This window comes from Protopterus annectens, chromosome 15.part0 (genome assembly GCF_019279795.1).
Source record: "Protopterus annectens isolate FY-2018-M chromosome 15.part0, PAN1.0, whole genome shotgun sequence".
Taxonomy (NCBI): Eukaryota; Metazoa; Chordata; order Ceratodontiformes; family Protopteridae; genus Protopterus; species Protopterus annectens.
In genome coordinates, this window is record NC_056749.1 from 667,353,551 (window position 1) to 667,369,040 (window position 15,490).

General features: G+C 42.3%; 1 protein-coding gene across 1 annotated transcript in view; it reads left to right on the forward strand.

Moving 5' to 3' along the window:
• SYTL4 (synaptotagmin like 4) overlaps positions 1–15,490 on the forward strand; it is a 975,777-nt gene that overhangs the window by 182,405 nt on the left and 777,882 nt on the right. The window lies entirely within an intron of this gene.

A 15,490-nucleotide genomic window follows, 5' to 3' on the forward strand; every position in this document is an offset into this window, starting at 1 on the left:
CACAGCACAATTTCAGGACTCTACACTCCAACCTGAAAACCTTGCAGCTAACTGCCTGGAGAATACCATGACTCCTCCTCAGGGTAACCTATCCCAGAGAGTGAAGGATATTATTATGGAAGCTCGCCAACCTTCCACAAGGAAAGCATATGCAGCAAAATGGAAAAGATTTCACACCTGGAACACAGCAAAGGGCCTAGATGTGACTGTGATAAATATGGCATGCATACTGGAATATTTGGCAGAATTGTCCCACAGTGGCCTGTCTTACTCTTCCATCAAGATACATGCCTCAGCGATCTCAGCAGAATACAATCTAAATCCACCTGTCTTCTCTCACCCTCTACTAAGACAGTTTCTAAGGGGAATCAAAAACATTAATCCTCCAAGGAAACCACCTCTACCTACTTGGGACCTGAATTTCGTGTTGGAAAAACTAACACTACCTCCCTTTGAACCAGCAGCATCGGCAGATGTACAGTTTTTGTCTTGGAAAACTGCCTTCCTTCTGGCCATAACCTCAGCAAGAAGAGTATCTGAGCTACAAGCTTTAATGGCGGTGCAGCCATTCCTTATCTTTCATCAGGATAGAGTTTCTTTGAGGACCAATCCTACTTTCATGCCAAAGGTGGTATCCAGGGTATCTTTGAACCAAGCTATTCATTTGCCTACATTCTTCCCACAGCCTCAAAATAAAGGGGAGAGACTTCTGCACACCCTGGACATTCACAGACAACTACGCTACTACTTGGACAAAACTAAAGGTTACAGAAAGACTGACCAGTTGTTTGTAGCATATGCTGATGGGGTGCAAGGAAAAGCAATTTCCAAACAGACAATTTCGAAATGGATAGGAAATTGCATTTGTTTTTGTTACTCCTTTCTTGGAAAGACTGTGCCAGCTAACATTAGACTTCATTCCACGAGAGCCACAGCCACCACCACAGCCTTCCTTAGAGGGGTGGCTACCAAAGGCATTTTAGAAGCTGCTACATGGAGCTCCGTGCATACATTTGCCAAGCATTACAATTTGCCTTTATACTCCAGATCCAGAGCAGGTTTTGCTACGGCAGTCCTGCAGGGTATCTTAACTACACCATCCTTCACTTAGTACCTCCACCCCCAGTTTGGCTATGGTATTCTACCCATATGTGAGGACTGCAGATGCATCCTTGAAGGACATAGTACAGTTTTGTACCTACCATAAATGTAGATGTCCGATAGGTATGCATCTGCAGTCAGGTTTACCCTCCCTCCTACCCCTCTGTGGTATTCCTAGGGTGCTTACCCCTCTTTTAGCTAGCTGGGGGAATTTATTATGGTGTATTTGTTTGTATATACATGTGTGTATATATATATAATTTTGCAAATGTTTGGAATTTTATTGCATTTATCCAAATTTAGCCTTCCTAGAGGGCACCTGGTATCTGGGGCAAGAAAAACTGAGGAAGATGGCGTCGGATGATGCTTTTATACCCCAGACGCTAAGACGTCGGGGGAAAGTGCGACATCAGCCGAGGCCAGACCCAGACTTTGGAATCCGGCTGACCGAAGGGCTGCCTGAGGCAGGACAAACCCATATGTGATGACTGCAGATGCATACCTATCGGACATCTACATTTATGGTAGGTACAAAACTGTACTTTCTCAAGTGCCGGTCGGCCGACTCCTGAGATTTTCAAAATTGAATTTCAGAACCAAAGTCTTCAATAAAGCTAAGTTGGGGAAACTTTTTCTTGCTCCAGACCGATGTCCGTAAAAGTTAACAATTGTATTTCTTGTGGGAAGCAAATACCTCATAAAGATTTTCACTCTTACTGTATTCCTTACCTAGGCCCTGACCACGACGTTGCTAGTTGTCGGTTTTGTGCTAGATTCAACCAATGCACTATTAAGCGTCGGTTTGATTTTGCTTTACATTACTTTGGCCGAAGGTTTAACTACATAAAGCCGTCTGAACAACCGACGACCGGAATTCATAAAAAACGCAAAGACAAAGAAAAGGACAGGCATCTGAGGTCCAAAACTGACGACAAAGCCTCTTCTAGGCCAGTCACCGGTTCTCCGTGAGGAGCTTTCACAGCTCCTGATGCCCGCTACCTCAGAGCCACAGGCCGCCTCCGACTCCCACGTGGAGACAACTAGGCCTCTGGAAACTCAGAGTATTAGGCCTACGGAAACTATTCCCTCAGATGGGTCCGGAGCTGCTGAGCAGGCATCTGCTTCTGAGGGTGTTTTCAGACCTTCACAGCTTACTATCAAGTCCACTTCAGAAGCCAAGGCAAAGTCTAAAACACCATTTAAAGACAAAGAAACAAGTACAGCGTTCTCATGGACAGTCATCCATGCCAAAGAAATAGATGCTTAAAATGGTCGAGGACCTAATTACTTTGATCAGGGGTTCCCATCCCCCTCCTGATAAAAGGCCTAGGCAAGACACTGACTGTGACTCCTCTGACCAGGTTTCTGTTTCCTCTGATTCCTTTTCAGAACAGGGATATTCTCTTCCTCCCTATGAAGACTCTGATGCTGAAGAATCTATCCCTTCAGCCTTTCCTCCTGAGGATTACTCTTTTGGGGAAACCTTGAACACCATGAGGGAGCATTTCCATTGGGAGAGCCAGGATTATTCAGAATCCAAAAGGCTCAGAGACTTTCTTTTACTGCCTCAGCACAGGCCCCTTGCTATCCCCCCTGTAATAGATATTGTTGATTATGTTTATTTCTAAATCCAGTTTGTCTCCTGATTCTTTACCCCCTGCATCAGTCAAGCCAGATAGGTACTACAGGGTCCTAGACTCGCATAAATTTCTTTATAAAAACCCTGCTGCTGATCCAGAAACAATTTCTCAGGGTCCCAAAGGGGTCAAGGCTTTCACTGCAAAAAACCCTGTTCCCTCAGGTAGGGATTCTAGGGCACTGGACAGATGGGGGAAAAAGTTTACACTTCTGCTACTTTAGCTGTAAGGGCTTTAAACTGCCAGTTTCACATGCTTAAATATCAACAATACCTAATGTCTTTGCTAAAACAGAAAATGCTTACAAGCTCAGAATGTTCTGACAATAAGGAAATGCAGGCTTTATTGCATGCAGCTGAACAAGTGGAAAAGCTTACTCTGCAATGTGGTTTTGATTCATTAGAGGCTTCTTGCAGAGCCGCAGTTACAGGTTCTGTCATTTTGAAGGCATGCTTGGTTAAAAGAACAAAGTTTACCCAATCATGTTAAAGCAAAATTATTGGATGCTCCATTACAGCATGATACTTTGTTTGGTGTTAAGGCAGAAGAGGTGTTAAAGAAAATGGAGGATAAAGCAAAATCTATGCAGACAGTGAAGGATTTCTTAGAGGTTCAGCCACCTAGATTTAGCAGGAACTGGCCTTCTAAAAATTGGTCCTTTCTAGTATCAGACAGACCACAAAGAGGCAGATACAGACACCCAAGAGGCAGATCTCAGCCCCAAGGCTCATACAGACCTAAACAATTGGGTGCTTCAGCCCCCAAAGGTGGATAAGACAAATTGCAACCTTATAGGAAACTGGCCCAATGACTTCCCTTTACAAATGCCAGGCACTTACCTTTTGGCAGCACCCTTAGGGGGAAAACTAGCACTTTTCTCACAAAATTAGCACATGATCACCCAGGACAAACTGGTACTGAATATTGTTTCTCAGGGTTACCGGTTCCACTTTCACACCCTATCAAGGTCAAAAGGTATGCCAGACCTGCAACAGAATCAATGGGCAGAGGCACAAAAACAAATTTCTGCTCTCATGGACATGAGAGCTATTCAAAAAGTACCACCGCAAGAACAGGGACAAGGATTTTATTCAAGACTTTTCTTGGTACCCAGAAAGGACAATGCCTGGAGACCAATACTGGACCTGTCAATTCTAAATATTTATTTTATTTTACATTTGTTGACCGGGCTAGTCCAGCTGGATAAGTGTCCATTTTCAGTGGAGGCCCGGGGAGAAAAGCTCCATTGGTTAAAACAAGATTAGAGAATGCAAATACACATAAAACAAAAGCAATAAGCATCAAGGATAAGAAGATTTTAGTATAGGTAATACACATCTAAGAGTAAAAAATATCCATAACAAGAAAATATTCGAGTGTATCAATACATTGTTTTGAAAAAATGGTAGACAATATACATTTTTTTTTTTTAATACAACATATATGAGATCAGTAATATCTACAAAGATATTGTCAGAGGAAGTCAGTCAGGATATCATAGCAGAGAAGGAAGAATTGTGGTAGAGGAAATGAAGAAGGCAGATTAGTCAGGGTTGGTACAAGAGCAAAGCCAGAATTTATTAAGATGTGTTTGCAGTTGTTTTTTAAAGAGTGGCCAAAGAGGAGATATTTGATGGAAGGTTGTTCATATTTTGCCAACTGAGTTGGAAAAAAGGCAATTAGCTGCAGAATTAATAGTTTTGGTACTATTAACTAGTAGTTTGTCTGAAGAGCGTAGTTGTTTCAGGTTGTTGTTGGGAGTCAAGAGATTTCTGAGAACTGGTGTTTTAGATGGTTGATATAGAATTTTGTGAGCTATTGAGAGTTGTTGATAAATGAGCTTGTTTGGAAGTTCAAGCCAGTCTAGTTGTTTTAAGTTTAGACAGTGGTGAGTTCTAAACTGAGATCCTGTGGCAAATCGAGCAATATTATGGTAAGATGTAGTAAGTTTCTTAAGGTTACTTTTAGAGAGATTAGTGAAAATAGGGGAAACATATAGAAGGGTAGAGATAAGGTGTGATTGGGCTAAGGTGGTCCAGGCTTCAGGTGTAAGGAAGGGTTTGATTCTGTACAGGGATCCAATCTTTTTATTAACTGCTTTTATTGTGTTGTTGATGTGACAATCATAGTTAAGATTATTGTCAATAGTAACACCTAGAAGTTTTGTTGAAGAATCAGGAGAAATTTGAGTGTTATCAGTGGAAGTAATAGAGAAGTTTATAGAAGTAGATTTACGGGTAGGTGTAAATAGTAACAATTTGGTTTTCTTAGGGTTAAGGAGTAGACAGCGGTCAGAGAACCACTGTTCAACAGTTGAAAAGGCTTTTTGTGTAAGAGACTGGAGTTCAGTTTGAGAGGAAGCAGTGCAAATTATAGTGGAATCATTTGCATATTGTATGCAGGTAGTGTTATGGATAGCTGATTGGAGGTCATTAATAAAGATAGAAAATAGAAGTGGGCCTAGGATAGACCCTTGAGGTACTCCTAAAGAGATAGGAAGGAGAGCAGATAGCGATTTTTTTCCAGAGTACTGCCTGGTGACGGTTTTCTAGATGAGAAGTAAACCAAGTTAAGGAAGAGGGATCCAGTGCAAGAGATTTTAGTGTGTGCAGAAGAAGTTTATGATTAACCATCTCAAAGGCTTTTGATAGGTCTATGAATAGAGAAGATGTAAGTTTATTATTGTTACGGTTATAGTTGATGGTGTTGATATTTACAGAAATACTTTCCTGGATGTTCCAAAATTCAAAATGTTGACACTGCAGCAACTTCTACCCATGCTGGGCAAGAAGGCTTGGCTAGTTACTTTGGACCTCAAAGAGGCATACCTGCATGTCCCAATCAGACAATCTTGCATAAGATACCTCAGATTTATAGCTGGCTCAATGCATTACCAATTCTCTGCACTGCCCTTTAGCTTATCTACTGCACCCAGGGTCTTCACAAAATGCCTGGCACCAGTAATTGCATTTTGCAGACAAAAAGGAATTCAAATATATCCCTACTTGGATGACTGCCTTATTCAAGCAGAGAGCAAGGACATTCTACTAAAACATCTGGCGTTTGTAAAAAGATTGCTAATTTGCCTAGGGTACACAGTAAACGAAAAGAAATCAAAACTAGTGCCTTCTCAAGAGGTAATATTCCTGGGTGCAAGCTTAAATACAGCTGCCCAGATGGCTTATCTCACGCCAGACAAGCAAAGACAACTGACTCATTACTTTCAGATGATGGCAACAAACACCCAGCTAACTGCAAGAAAAATTCTGCAGGCTTTGGGCTTCATGGCATCCTGCATCCTGCTAATTCCATATGCAAGACTGCATATGAGGAAGCTACAATGGTATCTAAAAAGTGTTTGGACTCAACATTGCCACAGCCTGGAAACAATCTCTTATTCCCTGTCTGCAACAGGAGTTTCAATGGTGGGCACTGACCTGTCACCACAACAAGGGACGGCCTTTCACTTTACCCACAGCCAGACAGACACTAACAGATTAATCTGATTATGCCTGGGGGGCACGCATGGCAGGAAAATGTATTCAGGGCACGTGGCCCGCGGACCAAATGCATCTTCACATCAATCAAAAAGAGATGCTAGCTGTATAGAATGCCCTGACAGCCTTCAAGGATCTACTACATCCAGGACAACTATTACTAAAGACGGACAATACTACAGTTATGTGGTACATAAACAAGCAAGGGGGCACACATTCCTACTCCCTCTGCAGGCAAGCCATGACTTTGTGGAACACAGCACTGACTTGTCAAGTACATCTGCAGGCACAATTCCTGCCAGGAAAGAAAAATACTCTGGCAGACGAACTAAGCAGAAACCTCATGGACCCTCATGAGTGGAAACTAAATCCACAGGTCTTCAGCATGATAACAAGGAAATGGGGATGTCCAGACATAAATCTTTTTTGCCTCCCCTCACAACTGCCAACTACAGAGATTCTGCACAAGGTCTTATCACTCACAAGCATGGAAAGTGGATACTCTGTCATTCAGCTGGAAAACCCTAACAGTTTATGCCTTTCCACCACTGCCTCTCCTTCCCAAGGTGCTCCTAAAAGTCAGACGAGAAGCCAAAAATGATTCTGATTGCCCCAGACTGGCCACGCCAGCACTGGTACCCAGTCCTAAAGAGCTTGTCTCAAGGCCCAGCCTGGACTTTACCTCAAATTCCTCATCTTCTGACTCAACAAAACAATCAGATCCTGCACAGCCAACTCAGAACCTTAAATCTGGCTGCATGGCAGATAATATAAGAAATCAGAACACACCTCTCTCTAAAGCTGTTATGGATGTCATTTTGGAAGACAGGAGGCCCAGCACCAGGAAATCTTATGCAGAAAAATGGAAGAGATTCTGTGCTTGGAACCAGGCACAAGGACTTGAACCACTTGTTCCAAATATTCCTCAGATTTTACAATAACTGAGATGCTGGACAAAGGCCTATCCTTCTCATCAGTTAAGATCCATGCCTCTGCCATTTCCGCTCATTACAATATGGAACCTTTTATTTTCTCTCATCCACTGCGAAGACATTACCTCAGAGGGGCAAAAAAGATAAGACCCCCAAGGAGAGCACCGATACCTACATGGGACCTTAACTTTGTTTTAGAAAAGCTCACATTGCCTCCTTTTGAGCCAGCCAATACAGCGGATATAAAATTCTTATGGAAAACTGCTCTGCTTCTAGCAATAACTTCAGCAAGAAGAGTCTGAGTTACAAGCATTAATGGCAGTGGAACCTTTTATCATTTTTCATCCGGACAGGGTTTCTCTAAGGACAAACCCCAACATTTATGCCAAAGGTAGTATCCAGTGTGGCTCTTAACCAAACCATTCATTTGCCAACTTTTTATCCAAATCCCCAGAATAAAGGGGAGAGACTTCTGCATTCTTCGGAGATACACAGGCAGCTATGCTTCTACTTGGACAGAACAAAAGCTTTCAGAAAAACTGAGCAACTGTTTGTAGCATATGCTGCAGGATCACAAGGAAAGGTCATTTCAAAACAGACTATTTCAAAATGGATAGGACACTGTATTTGTTTCTGCTATGCACAGCATGGCAGGTCAGTGCCTAAGAATATTAGGCCACATTCTACCAGGGCAGCAGCCTTTCTCAGAGGAGTACCAACCAAGGAAACTTTGGATGCTGCAACTTGGAGTTCAGTGCACACTTTTACCAAGCACTACCACTTACCTCTTTACTCTAAATCCAGAGCAGGCTTTGCCACTGCAGTTCTGCAGGGCCTCATAGCCACTCCTAATCCTATTTAGACCCAGCCGCCCAACCTCAGCTTTGGGATTCAACCGAAGTGTAATGACTGCAACAGTGAAACACGATGAACATAGTACAGTTGTGTACCTTCCATAAATGTAGATGTTCGAGTGTATTCACTGTTGCAGTCCAGGTTACCCACCCACCATCCCCCTTTCTTTGCTGGGACTTATCTATACTTCTCTATCCTATACAACCTATGCAGTATATTTGCTTGTAGATGAAGGTATTGTTTATTTTATTGTATGTTTTTTATAAGCAATGTGTATTGCCTACCTTCTTGGGGGCACCTGACATCTTGGGCAAGAAAAAGGCGTCGGCTGCATCTTGTATACCCCTGGCGAACTGATATCAGGGAAGAGGCGACAGCAACCGACACCGGACCAGGACTTTGGAATTCAGGCCGACTGCGGGTAGCTTGCCAGCAGGATAACCCAAGTGTAATGACTGCAACAGTGAATGCACTCTAACATCTACATTTATGGTAGGTACACAGCTGTACTTTTCTTTTGCTGCACTGACTTCTTTGGATGTTGTAGAACTCTGCACTGCATACTCCATCAAATGAATTCATGCAGAAGTAGCAACTTGTTAGTGTGTGTGTGTGTGTGTACACACACACATTATTTTAATAATGCATAATTTAGCAGATTCATTACTATGTTTGCAGCTTCATTTTAATCATTACTAGTGTATGTAACCTTTCTCATTAGTTATGTATCTAAATGTATTATTTGCAAATTGTTATAGTTTTGTGTATACTGAAGCTTTTTGCTTCAGGCATCCACTGAAAATGGGCCACATATATCTGGTCATGGAAGTGTTCACACATTAATAAATAACTAAAGAATGTGATAATGACAATAGTGGTGTCACTTGTGATGTAGTTTGTTCAGAGATATGTGTGTAATTTTGCCAAGTGTGTTTGTTTTCTTTTTTGCAATGGTTAAACTGCCTGTCGAAACTTAGCAAGGGACATTCACTTTCTCCATGCAGTAAATTTCTGACTCATTAGCGCACAGTCAAATATTAACTTATTTCTGTGTCACATTTTAAAGAGAACAAAGGATGAAGCAGTTCCACCTATTAAGCAGGTACATATAAGGGAAAGTTATTCATCTCAACAAAAGAGGCATGTGTATGTTCATTACTGAGTTCAGAAATAAAGCAGCAAAATGTCTGCTGACTAGTACATTTCAGAAACTGCTATTATCTTTGTACAGGTATCGAATGCACAACTTTCTGTGAAATGCTTTGCATGGTTCCAGAAATGATGGATGTTTAGTAAATCATTGCAGTGTCCTACTTTAGTGGATCTGTGAATCCTAGCCCTTTATGCTTAAGGAATTTGTTTTGGGTTTTCCTTTTACTCTCCGATGGTTGCTGCTGATGTCCCATATAACAGACAGTGCTGTCCATAATTACATTGAAAGCGTGGTTCTGTATAATTGGAAATGTTCTTCAGCAAAGTCTCTGATACTGTTGGGATTGACTTTTGTGTTAAGGCATAGGAGGAAATTTCAGCAACTTGCCTAGGTTATGCCCCCCCCAGTGGACAAGCTTTGTATCCTAGTTAATTACCGTGGTGTTTTCCTTATCTGTCCTTAGAAGTCCTGCATATGAATTATGCCCTCTTGAACTAATTTAGTGCTTTAATTCCAGTGGACCCTTGTCATCCAGGATTTGTGCCTTTCTACATAATGCATGGGACAACATCATGACTAGACCTTCTAAGTGTACAAGGTTATAAACTAGGTAGTAAGCAGTTACATTTTAGTAAGCATAGCAACTGAATGTTTAGTGCACACATACTTAGCACTACTAACTTTGAATAATTAATTATATGTAGACATAACATCATATTTATTGTTGTGTCACGTTGACTAACCGCCAAGAGGAAACTACACATTTACCGTAGCAGAGTAAACTATACTGGTTACAACAGGGCAAAGCTTGTTACATTGGAAATAAATTAATGTGCATTGTTAGTAATGAGGGTTGAAAACTTCATAGAGGCTGCCCATGTAGTGAGACAGTACACTGTGTGTTTTAAGTACTTGGACTTGGGGCTGTTTTCTACCTCATCAATAAGAAAGTTCAAGTAAGGTGGCTTGAGATGTGAGACTGTATTTCTGTCAGATTTAGTCTTGGTTACTGCATTTCTTGAGTCTTCATCCAATTTTTTTTTTTTTATTTCACAACACTGTAACATAGGCGTACAAGTTCTCTACACTTTCTATGGGGGGAAAAACTCTGCTTTAGGCAAGCCTTGGTCTGGCTATGAAAAATGCTGTTCTTATTGTGTGTGTGTGTGTACAAACACACGCACACATACGTATACCTAGAGGGAGGGAGGTTGGCATAATGGTTAAGGTGCTTACCTTACAGGTGCAAAATGCAGGGTTTGATTCTCACAGGGATAATTGGCTAGGCTCAGAATGGCCCACAAGGGCAGTTAGCTTAGTACTAATCTGTGAACCTATGAACCTAAACATGCATGTATGTATTATACGTTTTATTTATACAAAAACCTGTATGGCTTGTATAAATTAAAAAACAAAAACTTGGTTTTCTATCTATGGCCTCAAGAATTGTACACAGTCCTCAAGGTGTGGTTGTACTAAGTATCTGTCTGTGTAGTGGCAGTATTACGTCAGTCTTCCTTATATCCATGCCTTTAATGATGCATTCTAGTTTCCTGTTTGCTTTAGCCTCACCCCTTTTACTCTGCTCCTTATGGTTCATCCTTGCAGTGATTAATAGCTCAAGGTCCTTTTCCTCTTCTCTGCTTCTTTCCACGTCTAGCCTTCCTTCCTAATTTCTTTAAACCAGTGTTTTTTTTTTTTTTTTTGATGGCCAGACAAACAAACATGTTGGGGATAGGAATGCTGCTCATCAAAAAAATTAAATATTTATTTTAAGACAATCTCAGATTTGTTGACTCAAAGCCATTTCATTCATTCTATGATTATCCGCTTTAGTCTATTCAAGGGTTTGGAATTAGATGCTTACCCTTATTGGGGCTGCTGTAAATGTGAGTAATTAGAAAATGTATAAATGTGTTGAACCCTCAATCTTGCACAGTTCTAGGGCATGGCTAGCTAGTCCATGGTTATTTTTGTTTACGAGGTAAGCATTAGAGGCCAGTTGCCGAGATCAACTTACCTGAGATCAGTGGGAACGGATTCTGTCTGTCGTAAAGGACTGTTTTTGACTTGTAGTTAACTTTTCCATCAGTGTCTTTGGGAATAGGGCATGTTGCCCACAGAAGCAATTCACCCATTTATTTTTAAACTTCCAACAGGTGCAGACATTTACAATCTTTAGGGGCATTTTTGTTGTCTTACATGTATTTTTGTTATATCTGATGCTTGGCCAGCATTAGCTGTGGGCAGTAGAAACACTACACACTGCCCACATAAGCAGGTGCTTCTTTTTTTCTTTATATTTATATAAGCTGAATTATATTAATGAGGCCGTTTTTTGGTTGACTTTAATCCGTAGGTAATATCAAATGGGTGCACAGAAACTGGTTATCTTTTTTAGGGGTGAAGAGCAGGCTGTGAGTGGAATTGTAGGGCCACTTCTGAATAGCGAGTTATATGAATTTCCTAAGAGGAGGAGGCAGTGTTCATTTTTTGTGAGCAACAAGGTAGAATATGTTATTGTGTTGTCTTTCTTCACAATCAAATGTGTGAAAGCAGAGTACAGTTATGTGATCAGTATGAAATTATCATTCAGCTTTTTTTTGGGGGGGGGGGTAACTGTATATGTATGTAGACCCCTTACACCCCTCAAACATGGGAAGCTGTGCCCCCCATACTTTTGTTGTTTATGAATACTAAGTGTGAGATTGCTGTAGCTTGGAGTAGGGGGAAATCCGTGAAGGTACCACAGTCTCAGAATCAGTTATATTCCACTGTTCATGCTACGTTTTGCTGTTCTGGGGATTGTAGTTACAGTTCTCAAATTTCATGGTTGTGTGTGAAACCCTTATCAGTCGGTACATAAGGTAACGAGCTTTATTCTAAAGCGGTTGCTATGCTAATGAGCCAGATACTTTGGGAAGGCTAAGTCATCCTTGGATTTAGTAGGGGAAGCTCAACTTTAGAATGTCTGAGAACCCTGCTTCTAATAACTTATTCCTGCTGCAGTGGCTGCCATGAGGCATATCCCTAATCTTCCTTACTTTGTATGCCATTGCAGGGTTATTTCCAGACTTGAGACTTTACACTTGTTGGCAGTAAACCTTGGTTGCCATTTCTCTTCCTAGTTCTAGCCTTGTGTCATTTCTTAGGTTGGCACTCTAATTCTGTGCCACTACCACAAGGTTAGCACCATTAGTGAAAGTACAGCTCTCCATATCTGTCATATTGGATGCAGACCCATTAAAACGTACTGCCCCTGCCATTGACTCCTATACCCACTGTCTGATGTCCTTCATGGATGCATCTGCAGTCATAACAACTGGGTTGTCCTGTCGTCAGGCAGCCCTTCGGTCGGCCGGATTCCAAAGTCCGGGTCCGGCTTCGGCTGATGTCGCACTTCACCCGACGTCATCTCTGCTGGTCTTCGGGTATAAAGGCATCAGCCAACGCCATTTTCTTCAGTCTTTCTTGCCGTGGCCGGAAGCAGAAGCTGTTCGCAAGTGCCGGTCGACCAGATCCAGAGATTACTACTACCGCATACTCCTTCGGAGACTTCTAAAAGCTAAGTACCGCGTTGGGGACTCTTTCTTGCCTCAGCCGATGTCAGAAAAAGTCAATAACTGTTTAACTTGTGGGAAACAAATACCTCATAAAGATATCCACTCTTACTGTTTGCCTTGTTTAGGCCCAGACCACGACGTAGCAGCCTGTTCGCCTGTGCTTCTTTCAACCGACAACGCTTAGGCGCCGGTCGGAGTTTGCTGAACAGTTTTTCGGCTCTGATTTTGCGTACATTATGCCGTCGGATCCTCCGACTACCCAAATTGTTAAAAAACGCAAAGAAAAAGACCGACACTCGCGGTCCGCGGTTTCGGCCGAAACCATGGTTAAGCAAACATGAGTGTCTCGGTTTCGTCCGAAACCGAGAAAACTGATCAGAGTACAGCCGAATCAATGACTACTACTGAGGCTCCGGTTACTTTACTTGAATCGGCCTCAGAAATTTTAACTACTACAGTGGTTACTAGTGACTTATCAGACACCATCCCTCTGGATGTCTCTACCCCAGCACGTGGTGCTGCTAGGCCTCCTGCAGCCATGTCTATTAAGGCCTTTGCCAGGGCTAAAGCTGCCAAATCTACTAAGTCAGTGCCTGTTAAACCCCCCTCAACCAGGCCCACTTCTAGTTCACAAATGCTTACTCTGACAGAAGATTTAATATCCTTAATTAGGGGATCTCAATCTCACCCAGACAGGGCCTCTCAGCCCCCAGAAAAGAGACCTAGAGCAGAGCCCCTCGAGCCTGTGTCCTCTGATGATTCTGCGGAAGACTCAGATATTACAGACCAGCCAGAGGCTCCTTTCTCCAATTTTGAGGACTCAGACGCTGAAGAATCCATTCCAGCTGCTTCTCCACCAGAAGAATTCTCCTTTGGGGAAACCCTACATGCCATGAGAGAACATTTCCAATGGCAGGAACAGGATTTTTCAGACTCCAGAAAAAGACTTAGGACTTTCCTGCACCTACCACAACACAGGCCCTTAGCTATACCTCCTGTCCTCTCTCTTGTGGACGATGCATTTAATGATGTTTGCACTACACCAGATTCTTTACCTCCAGCACCTGCCAAACCAGATAGATTTTACAGGGTGCCAGACACTCATCATCACCTATACAAGGCCCCACTTGCAGACCCCGAAACTATATCCCAGGGCCCTAAGGCAGTAGCCTCGACCACAGCAAAAAACCCTATTCCTTCTGAAAGGGAAGCCAGGTCTTTAGACAGATGGGGCAAAAAGGTTTACACCTCTGCTACTCTCTCAGCTAGAGCTTTAAACTGTCAGTTTCACATGATACAATACCAAGAGTTTATGCTTGATCAGTTAACTAAAAAGCTATCCTCTGATGACTCTATAGATAAGAAAAACCTATTAGAAATGGTAAATAACATACAACATGTTAGTAACCATTCCTTAAAATGTGGCTATGATGCACTGGAGGCTTCATTTAGATCAGCCATGACTGGCACAGTGATAAGAAGACATGCATGGCTGAAGGAACAAGTTTTACCGGATCATGTTAAAGCTAAGTTATTAGATGCTCCTATGGATAAGACCAGTTTGTTTGGTACACCTGCCCAGCAGGTAATGAAGAAAATGGAAGAAAAGGCAAAATCTGTACAAACGGTTAAAGATTTCTTGCAGGTTCAGCCCCCAAGGTTTAGCAGGAACTGGCCTGCCAAAAATTGGTCCTTTCCTGACTCCACAAGATCCCAAAGGGGCAGGAATAGACGTTCCAGAGGCAGAAATCAATCCAGAGGGGGTGCCTACAGAGGACGACAGTGGCAAGGTAATAACAGAGCCACAGGCACAGCCACTGCCACTACAACAGGGCAATCTCAGTGACTTGATTCTAACTCCGCCTACCAGGGAACAAATAGCAGCACCCTTAGGTGGAAAATTAACCTTATTTTCAAAGAACTGGCACTACATCACAAAAGACAAGTGGATTTTGCAAACCATAGACCAAGGTTACCGGTTCCACTTCCACACTCTACCAGTCAAAAGAGGAATGCCAAACCTACCTCCAAATCAAAAAACAGAAGCTCTACAGCAGATAATGCAATTAACAAAGATGACAGCTGTGGAAAGAGTACCAATAACAGAACAAGGCAAAGGATTCTACTCCAGACTATTCCTAGTTCCAAGAAAGGAAAAAAGTTGGAGACCTATTCTCGATCTGTCCACCTTAAACACATACATCATTGTCCCAAAATTCAAAATGCTGACCCTACAGCAACTTCTTCCCATGCTGGGCAAGGAGTGTTGGCTGGTAACTCTAGATCTCAAGGAGGCATACCTGCACGTCCCCATCCAACCAATTTGCAGAAGATACCTCAGATTTCTTGCAGGATCAGAGCACTATCAATTCTCAGCATTGCCCTTTGGCTTATCTACTGCGCCCAGAGTATTCACAAAATGCCTGGCATCAGTAATCGCCCACTGCAGACTACAGGGAATCCAAATTTATCCATACCTGGACGACTGCCTGCTACAAGGGGACAACAAAAGCAAGCTGACAACAGATTTACAAAGGGTCATTTACTTGCTACAAGCACTGGGATACACGGTCAATTTGCAAAAGTCAAGGCTGATTCCATCCCAAACAAGGACATTCTTGGGCTCCCAATTGGACACAGTAAAACAAATGTCATTCCTAACTGCAGAAAACAAAAGATCTCCCTCTTTACTTCTTGGCACTAACAAACCACAGCAAGCTAACAGCAAGAAAAGTTCTGCAGGCCTTGGGCT